This window comes from Lactuca virosa, chromosome 6 (genome assembly GCF_052849685.1).
Source record: "Lactuca virosa cultivar CGN04683 chromosome 6, Lactuca_virosa_CGN04683_v6, whole genome shotgun sequence".
In the NCBI taxonomy this organism is placed as follows: Eukaryota; Viridiplantae; Streptophyta; class Magnoliopsida; order Asterales; family Asteraceae; genus Lactuca; species Lactuca virosa.
This window is the reverse complement of record NC_136431.1, coordinates 58,857,363-58,868,534: the sequence shown is the minus strand read 5'-3', so window position 1 is coordinate 58,868,534 and position 11,172 is coordinate 58,857,363.

The window sequence follows — 11,172 nt, the reverse complement described above, 5'->3', positions numbered from 1 at the left end:
TTCTCCCGTGAATTTCCTCAGATAACATACATGGAAGGTGTTATGAATACCATCGAGTTCTTCGGGCAATTCCAGCTTGTAAGCTTGGTTCCCAATCTTCTGAAGAACTTTGAACGGTCCAATAAACCTTGGACTCAGCTTTCCTCGTTTCCCGAATCGTATAAGTCCTTTCCACGGTGAGACTTTAAGCAAAACGGAATCCCCAACTTCGAAGGTCATCGGTCGTCTTTTCTTGTCAGCATAGCTCTTCTGACGATCCTGAGCTGCTAACATCCTTTCCTTTATCACCTTCAGTTTCTCAGCAGTCTCATGGGTTATCTCGGGGCCCATAAACTGCTTTTCTCCAGCCTCAAGCCAACAAGAAGGCGTACGACACTTTTGTCCGTACAAAGCTTGATAAGGTGCCATCTTGATGCTCGAGTGGAAACTGTTGTTGTAGGAAAATTCTACCAAAGGTAAGTGCTCATCCCAGTTACCTTGGAACTCGAGGGTACATGCTCTCAACATATCTTCAAGCGTTTGAATCGTTCTTTCACTCTGACCATTAGTCTGCGGATGGTAAGCTGTACTCAGACATAACTTCGTACCCAATTCCTCTTGTAGACTTCTCCAAAACCTTGACGTGAAACGACTATCACGATCCGATACAATTGTTAGAGGAACACCGTGAAGTCTCACAATTTCCTTCACGTAAGCATTTGCAAGCTTATCCATGTGCACTCTTTGTGAAACGATCCACGACCACCCAAATCATGTTGTGACCGTTCTTCGTCCTGGGTAGTTTAGTCACAAAATCCATGGTGATGTCTTCCCATTTACCCATGGGTACAGGTAAGGGTTCTAAACTCCCATATGGTTTCTGATGTTGTGCCTTAACTCTTGCACAAGTTACACACTCGGCCACATATTTCGCAACGTCGAGCTTCATTGTCGGCCACCAGTAGTAGGGTTTTAGGTCCCTATACATTTTAGTGCTACCGGGATGAATCGAGTACATGGTCTTGTGAGCTTCTTCCATCAGAAGATCTCTTATTCCTCCAGTCTAAGGTACCCAAATCCGATCTTGGAATACCTTTAGTCCTTGACTGTTTGTACCGAACACTAATGTTTTTCCCAAACGTTCTTCTTTTCGGTCACTCTTCTCTGAAGCTTCTTCTTGAGCTTCCCTGATACTTTCCACAATGGTCGAGACAACTTCTATTCTCAACGCTCTTGGCCTTTTTCTTTCAAGGTTGACTTTTCGACTGAGAGCATCAGCGACAACGTTTGCTTTACTGGGGTGGTAAAGTATCTCACAGTCATAGTCCTTGAGTAATTCTAGCCAGCGTCGTTGCCTCATGTTCAATTCTTTCTGATTAAAGAGATATTGGAGACTCTTATGATCGGTGAAAAGTTTGCACTTCGTGCCATAGAGGTAATGCCTCCATATTTTTACAGCGAAAACTACCGCCGCCAACTCCAAGTCATGAGTCGGGTAGTTCTTTTCATGTTCCTTCAACTGTCGAGACGCATATGCGATCACCTTTTCTCTTTGGGTCAAAACACAACCCAACCCAACACCAGACGCATCGCTATAAACAGCGAAGTCTTCAACTCCATTGGGTAGAGAAAGTATCGGTGCCTCGCATAGTTTCTTCTTTAGCTTCTCGAATGCTTCTTTATGCTTATCACTCCAAGCATAGGTAGCTCCTTTGTGGGTCAACGCTGTTAATGGACTAGCGATTGAAGAAAATCCTTGGATAAACCTTCGGTAATATCCGGCTAATCCCAAAAAGCTTCGGATCTCCGTGGGACTTTTTGGTTGCTCCCACTTCATTACCGCTTCAATCTTTGCTGGATCGACCATTATCCCTTCTTGGTTGACCACGTGACCCAAGAATTGGACTTCTCGAATCCAGAAATCACATTTGGAGAATTTAGCATACAGCTTCTCCTTCTTCAAGACTTCTAACACTTCCCGCAAGTGTCTACCATGCTCTTCTTGGCTTTTTGAGTAAATCAGAATGTCATCTATGAACACTATCACATATTTATCAAGAAACGGATTACAAACCCTGTTCATTAAATCCATGAATGCTGCTGGAGCATTGGTTAGTCCAAACGACATAACCAAAAACTCGTAGTGTCCATATCGTGTTCTGAATGCAGTCTTCTCTATATCTTGCTCTCTTACCTTCAGCTGATGATATCCTGACCTTAGGTCGATCTTTGAAAAATAACTTGAACCTTGCAGTTGATCGAACAGGTCATCAATCCTTGGCAACGGATATCTATTCTTTTTTGTTGCCTTGTTCAACTCTCTGTAATCAATACACATTCTCATACTTCCATCTTTCTTTTTCACGAATAACACCGGAGCTCCCCAGGGTGATGAACTAGGTCTAATGAAACCTTTGTCCAATAACTCCTGAAGTTGCATCATCAGCTCCTTCATCTCCGTCGGTGCTAATCGGTAAGGTGCTTTTGCTATTGGTGTCGTTCCTGGTAACAAGTCAATACGGAATTCTACTTGTCGATCAGGCGGTAATCCGGGAAGATCTTCGGGAAATACTTCCGGATAATCACACACGACAGGAATGCTCTGTATCACCTTCTTTTCCTTCTTAGCATCGATCACGAATGCTAAATATGATGTACATCCCTTGGTCAAACATTTTCTGGCTTTCATTAGAGAAATGATTCCAGAATTTACCCTGCGTTTGTCCCCATACACCATAAACGACTCTTTCCCAGGCGGGTTTACTTTTACGATCTTCTTTTTGCACAGTATTTCCGCATCATTGGTGCTAAGCCAATCCATTCCCAACACGATGTCGAAACCGTTAAGTTCGATAGGCAATAATTCCTCGTGAAACTTATTCCCGTTCAAATCAATTAAGATGTTTTTCATACGATGGCTAACAGGTACAAACTTGCCACTAGCAACTTCGACTAATAAGGCATTATCTAGTCTATCGACAGGCAAAGCTAGCTTTCTACCAAATTCATGCGAAATAAAGGAGTAGTTGGCTCCAGAATCAAATAAAATTTGGGCAGGCAATTTGTTTACGAGAAAGGTACCTGAAGCGACATCAGCTTCTTCCTTAGCAGCTTCCAGTGTCATCTGGAAGGCTCTAGCCTTCGGCTTTGGTGGAATGTTGGGTCTTCCTGCTTCCTTCTTCTTCGGGCAGTCCCTCGAAATGTGCCCCTCCTCGTTGCACTCATAACAGACCTTCTTAGTGAATGTGCATTCATTGGCATAGTGCCCAGGCTTCCCACATTTGAAACAAGTGACCCCTCCGTCACACTTCCCAGAGTGCTTCTTCTTGCACTTGTCACACCACTTCACTTCGCCTCCTCCACCTCCTTTCGAACTAGACTTTGAGAATTTACCCTTTTTGCTGGACCCCGAGGGTCCGTCAAACTTCCTCTTCTCACCAACCTCTGACCTTTCCAGACCTTTCTCCCTGATCTGGGTCTCAACATTTCTGGCAGCCCAGACGGCGGGTTTCAACGTGGTTGCTTGCTTAACCATTGGACCATAGTCCGCTGGTAGTCCAAGGGCAAACTTATTGACCTTTGAGAGTTCTGTTGGAACTAGGTATGGGATAAGCTTCATTTTTTCCGTGAAACTTGCAGCGTATTCAGCAACGCTCATCTTTCCCTTCTTCAAATTCTGAAACTCGTTATTGATTTCCAGTAGGTCCTGCTCTGAGCAGTATTGCAGTTTCAGTTGTTCCACAAAATCTTCCCAAGACATTTTACTCGCTTCTCCCTTGGGCATAGAGTCAGCTAACAGCTTCCACCAACTCAACACGCCAGATTTCAACAACGGGATCGCAAGAGCGGTCTTCTGCCTGTTGCTGCATTCACAACTTTCAAACATTGTCTCCATTTCGGAGATCCAATCCATAATTTGCACCGGCGTCGGGCTTCCGGATAGACACGGTGGCTTAGACGCCATAAAATCCTTGTATTTACATCCTCTTCCATCATTTCCTCCATTACGATTGCCTTGTCTAACAATTTGTGGGTTGTCTTGACCAACGGTACCACTGAAGTTTCCACCTTCCGATGGCCCTCCATTCACTTCGGGCTCTTCAACTTGGATTGAAAGTTCTTCACGATTTTGTCGAAGCAGACGTCTAGTTTCTTCCATCTGATTATCCAACATCGCCTGAATCATCAATTGTACACCAGCCATCGTTACTGGCTCAGGTGCTGCAGCTACAACAGGTATTTGCTCAATTACAGGTGGTCGATTCCTGTTTTCGTTTGCGTTTCCAGCTCCACTGCGGGTTCTTGCCATTTTGATCTATACCCCGAATAAGGTGAATTTAGATCTTTATTCAGGATAGACGTTTAAATCATCCTTATCTCTCCGAAACGTTTACATGTTAGTTCTAATATCGTATTTGTACGTTTAGAATCCTAAACACATAAGGTTTCCAGATCCGGTCGGCAACAGACCATAGATCCGAACAAATAACAGCATATAAGGCATAAATCATTTAGCACATAAAAGCATTTTAGGCACAATTCCTAAAATAAGCTAGTGCTCACACCTCACAATCATTGCTTAGCATTCTAAGTTTAAGTCTAGAAATCCTACAAATTCCTAGTTCGCTTAAACTAATGCTCTGATACCAACTGTGACATCCCCATTTTCACGGCCAGAAAAGACCGATTTTGTTTATGCTTTGTTTAAAAATCAGAGTAACATTTTAAATAAAAGTGTTGCGGAATTTGTTCCCAAAATAAAATATGATAAGGATTTATCAAAACATTTTCGTAGAAATGTATTTCATTAAAAGCCTCGGGATGTCATGTTCGATACAGATCAAAAGCATAAACAGTACAATATAACCTTACTACATTTGTTCATAATCTCTCATCCCAAACATCATGTCTATGCTCGTGCGCCACTACCTGTAATACAAGAAACTGAGTGGGTCAGGCTTGGGAGCCTGGTGAGCACATAGGGTTTTCAACCCACAATAAATAAGTTTATTAATTTCATCAATCAACAATAACCCGATTACCCGTTCCCGTTATCCTCACATTACGTCCCTAAAACACCTATCATAAGGGACCTAGACTAAGGATCAATATCGGGATGGACACTACTGCCAAGGGATTTCCTCAGCAATAAATGTCCTAAAGGCAACCATGAGGGGGATGGAGTACACCGGTGAACACATCGTTCACAAACACCTACAGGTTGCGAGCCTGCTAGCGTTCCACTGGACTGTCTAGAAGAGTCCGTGGTCGTCATCCATACTCCGCTAGATGACAGAATCAACAACAACAACATCGAGGCCTCTCAGCATTTTATCACACATCGTCTTATTATATCTACCCATGTTTTACCCCAACATTTTTGTAGATATAAAATACATATACAGTTTAAATTATTTAAAACATGTATAAAAATCTTTCATCAGTATAGGCAGCAAGTATTCAGATAATATGCACACATAGCACGTAATTAATATAAAATACTTCATATCTATGTGTAAGATGAAAGTAACTATGCACTCACCTGATTAGGTGGTGACTCGGTACTCGAACAGCACTCCGTTATCTCAAAACAATTTTTCCTTGATCAAAACCTAGTATTAATACCACTAGCGTTTAGTTTTAACGTTAACTGCGACTAATTAATAGTCTGGCTATTATTATTATTATACAAGCGTTAAATAACACTCAATATATAAATAATAATAGCCCAAATAATTATTTTAAGGACCTAATAACATTACTATAATTATTTAAAAGTTATATTAAAAATTTCGTAGGCGTACCTTACTTACAGCGGGTTTTTTTTTCTCAAAACCGGGCTTCGCTGGAGCAGCGTTTCCGAGCCGAAAGGTTCTTTTCTCGGGACTCCGGGAGCCTCGGGACTTCCTTCGGGTGCTAGGGGGTTTACCTAGACTTTAGGGGCTCAAGGGAGCTTAGAGAGAGAGTTTAGAGAGAGAAAGTGGAAGAGGAAAGGTGTAAGAAATAAGAGAACCCGACACTTCTATTTATAGTGAGTTGGGGCATGTGGTGGCCTTCTGGTGGTGCCACTTGTCCAAATTCTGGTGGTGTCACATGTCCAATTTCTGGTGGTGCCATGTGTCCAATTTCTGGTGGTGCCACATGTCCAATTTCTGGTGGTGCCATGTCACCCAATATCACGTATCGGCCTCCCGTCTTAGAAAAATCATAACTCTCGAATACGAGCTCCGTTTTTGACGTTATTTATATCCACGCGAAGGCGGGAACGTAATCTACAACTTTCGTTTAGACTCCGTTGGATAATTTTGAATTTATTTTAAAAGTTATATTTTTAACAGGCCGGGACATGATTGGTCCGTTAAAAATTCATAACTTCTTCATCCGACGTCCGTTTTCGTCTGTCTTTTTATTGTTACGCCACAATTAAAGAGCTCTTCGATTCTCGTTTAGGTCGTGTCGGCTAAAAACTCGCTTTATCATAAATTCACTATTCACGCTTCCCGATATCGTGCCGGTTCCGTCGTGAAACTTCGTCGGGTCATAACTTCTTCGTTATAACTCGGATTTCGGCGTTCTTTATATCTCCGGAATCCTTGTTTTGACCACTACAACTTTATGTAAAGATATCGGGCTTATCTCATATTTTAATTTTGACGCTTATTTTTATTCTTTATTAATTATACATTTATAATTAAATAATAAGCACATAAATTCACAAAATACTCAAATATTTCATTTTTATTACATCAAAAGAGTTACAATAGTTGACCTAGACTATTACATCGTCTAAAAATGCTTAGCCCCGAAACCCGGGCGTTACATCTTAATGGGTTAAGGCCTTGTATTAAGAACTTATAGACGTGTAAAGTCATAAAGTTGGAGACTTTATGACTCTAGGGTGCATTTGGATCATGGATCTCTAATATGGGCTTAAGTGCTTAAGCCATTAAGCACTTAATGGAATTTTGGATCTGCGAGGGTACGCCCCGCGTACGGAGGAGTACGCCCCGTGTACTCAGTCAACAACCCCGCTGGTGGTCAATGTGAAGTTCACGTACGCCCTGCATACCTCCGGTGTACGCCCAGCGTACGTCGTCTGTGGGCTTTTGAGTTTGGGCTTCGAGTTTTGGGCCGCCTTTTGGGCTTGTATGCTTGGGCCCTCATTGGACTTTCTGAGTATGAGTGTTTTGGGCCAGTTAGAGAGTTGGACCTTTGGATAAGGCCCAATAAGGGGTTGGGCCCAATTTGGAAAATTAGGCCAATTATGGGTCTTGAAGTAATTTGGGCCTTTGAATCAAAATTAGACATTAGGCCTTGGCCCAATTGGGGAAAGGGTAAAATGGACATTTACCCTAAGCATGAATCCTTAGTCAAGATTGGTAATCCAATTGTTAATTGGATGTTTATTTTTTTGTGATAGTTTGGGATTCTTCGTGAGCCAACAGCCGGAGGTTTTAGTGTGGTTTGACATTATGAGGTGAGTTTTCCTCACTGTACTTTCGGATCGAAGGCACCAAGGCCGACCCTTTGGTTTGATAACCTAATATCGTTGATATGTCGAGTATCGAATTAATATGCATGTTAGTCTTGATATGCTAGTCTGGTAGGTCTGTAAGGCTACCTGTGATACTGTTTATTTATCTGAGTATGTTATTATCTGTTATATGTCGACATATTGTGTGGGTTGGGTTGAGGCCGTACTGCTCCGTGCTGTAGCCAAAAAACCCTATAGCATACCAGATATGAGCTGAGGGCCGGGGAGGGCATGCCAGACTCGTACTGTGGGCTCATTAGCATTCCAGATGCGAGTTGAGGGCCGGGAAGGGCATGCCAGACTCGTACTGAGGGCTTAGTGGTATTCAGTCTGAGGACTGATCAGGCCGGGGAGCAAGCCAGACATAAGTTGTGGGCCCATGGGGCAAGCCAGACTTATGTTGTGGGCTTAGGGGTAATCCAGTCTGTTAGCTGTGGACCCATTACATGCTGTTATTATACTTGTGCTATTTGTTATGTATTGGTATTTTGGGGGAACTCACTAAGCTTTGCGCTTACAGTTTTGGATCATGTTTCAGGTACTTTAGAGGATCGTGGGAAGACGAAGGCGTGATCGTGCACCTCCTCATGTTTTTATTTCACGATTTTGGGATTTCTATGATATGAACTTATTTTGAAAACAATTTGTAAACAATGATGGTTTTGAGTATATTTTAAAATTTTAAAATTTTAAAATTTTAAAATTTTTGAGAATTTTATGAATGTTACAAAATAAAATCAAAATAAGATACATTTGTAGTATTGGTCTTTGTAGTACTTTTTATATTTTAAATTTGGTCCAAAGGAAAAACCAGTCATTTCGAAAAACTAACAACTTAAAAGTTAATTTTAACGACAAAGGGACCATCCTTGTTGGATTTGAAAACGTATTTAACCACTAATCTTACCCTAATAAAAGATATCCTAAGTTGCTATTTTTTGTAAACCACATGTACCAATGACTTATATGGGTAACTATGTTTCAAAATCGTTCAAAAAATACCATTCAAGTTTGGTGTGTTTAAAAAACACCATCCAAGTAAAGCATTTGTACAAAAAACATCAACGAAATACGTTCTTTGTTCAAATTTGACCTTGTGGTAACCGGCAATTACCGGTAAAAAATAAATAAAGGAAAAAAACAAGAGGAAATGATTCAAAATGGTAACTATGTTTCAAAATCGTTCAATAAACACCATCCAAGTTTGGTATGTTCAAAAAACACCATCCAAGTAAACTTTTTGTACAAAAAACACCAACAAACTATATGTTTTGTTCAAATATTACCCATCGGTAACTGGCTCTTACAGGTTAAATGATAACTTGGCTTAACTATTATGACATGACATAATAATTATTGACAAAACAATAAATGATTTATTCCTCCTTTAAAAATCGATTTAGGGTTTCTTCATAAACGAATGACTTCTTCTTCTCCTATGATTGCTCTTCTTCTTCTTCTAAAGTGATGATCTCGAACTCAAGTCCAAAACCCTAATTCTTTACTTAAGGCAAAAAGGGCTCCTTTACCACTGCCTCAATGGTACCTCCCCTTAAGGCCCAAATCCATAAAAAGTCCAAAAAGGCATCTAAGCCCAACTACAAGACCTCAAGGCCCAATATGGCCCAAGAACCCCCAACATGGCCTTAAGCCCAAAAAATGACCTGCTACAATCAGGTGGGCCCGAGCCCTAACTTAAACAAGTCCATGCATACGCCCAACATATGTTGAAGCCTCTGCGATCCGGATGTCGAGCAATTATGCCCGATGTACTCCTAGCGTACGCCCAACGTACTCGGCTAGGGTCAAGAACCGCCAATCTTCTGAAGGCCATAACTTGTTACGAACGGGCATTACAGACACCACGACGTGTTACGAACGAATATAAATTTGAATACATCGTACACAAGTATCAGAACCATATGCCAAGAAACATGCAAAAGAAATGGTACGAAACAATAAAATAACAAGGAAATGACAAGAGAGGTGCGTGTCTGTAGACCGGATAATAAATGGGGCCCATTGAGGCAAGGGTAAAGGAGCCATTTTTGCCTTAAGTCAAGAATTAGGGTTTTGGACTTGAGTTCGAGATCATCACTTTAGAAGAAGAAGAGCAATCATATGAGAAGAAGAAGTCATTCGTTCATGAAGAAACCCTAAATCGATTTTTAAAGGAGGAATATATCATTTATTGTTTTGTCAATAATTATTATACCATGTCATAATAGTTAAGCCAAGTCATCATTTAACATGTAATAGTCAGTTACCGGTGGGTAATATTTGAACAAAACATATAGTTTGTTGGTGTTTTTTGTACAAAAAGTTTACTTGGATGGTGTTTTTTGAACATACCAAACTTGGATGGTGTTTTTTGAACGATTTTGAAACATAGTTACCCTTTTGAGTCATTTGCTTTTGTTTTTTTTCCTTTACTTATTTTTTACCGGTAATTGCCGGTTACCACAATGTCAAATTTGAACAAAGAATGTACTTCGTTGGTGTTTTTTGTACAAATGCTTTACTTGGATGATGTTTTTTGGACACACCAAACTTAAATGGTATTTTTTGAACGATTTTAAAATATAGTTACCATATAAGTCATTTTCCCTTTTTTAAATTTTATCTAACTAAAAAAACCCCACCCCATTTTTATCAATTGATCACCCGAAACCACATAAGAAATCGAACCCTAGCCTCGTTCCTCTTTCTCTAGCAGGTAACATCTTCTGAAAACTCTTCGGTTTCCTCTCGTCTTGTTCCTCTCTTATTACGCTCGAACCCTAGCAGACTCCTTGTTTGATTTGTGGTTCGATGTCTGAAAATTAATCTGCACTCTAAAGCTGTACATGATCGATTTCTAAAAATCGATTTCTCACAGGATCGTGCCACCATGATGACCGCCACCGACACCATGTTGACTACCATAATAACTCACCATAACCAATTTCCAAATTTCAGAAGCGTATTTGGATGATTGAGCTCAGATTACTTCATCTTCATGGTAGATTGATTGACTGACTGTTATTAATGTATCCAAGTATGGAACAAAATTCATCTACTTTATCTCTTAAGTTATCAATTGTTTGTGGTTGTTATAGTTTGTTCGACTTGATTTATACCAAATTAGGTTTTTGGTTATTCAGTAGTGGTTTAACGTTGATATAGTTCCTAATTTGGAAGTTCAGTTTTGCTTCTTTCTGAGTTCTAATTATTCAAATGCAAATATGAATCAAATGCAATAAAGTATGCCATGAGAGCTCTCAGAAAGCGTCATCTTGAGGAGGAGGGAGCTTATCCCCTGCTTTTACACAACTATCTCAAAACCTGTTGCTTCTCAGGTTCCCTTGATCTGTACTCCAAAATCCAAATATAAGCATACACTGTAGCTTTATTTTGTTTTTCTAATTGAATAAAACTTGTATCAACATACTTACATATATTTACCTATAATTATGCAATATGCTTACATTTATTTACCTATAATTAAAAGCAATATGTGGTGAATAAAGTAGAATGTTATATTTTGTAGCATTTGATTGAGTGGTTTTATTTATTTATTATTATAGGTGGTTGCAGCAACAAAAAATGTTGAGATAGATAATAAGAAACTAACTGAAGCCATACAGAGGAGCAACAAGAGTAACAACAGTAGCAGAACT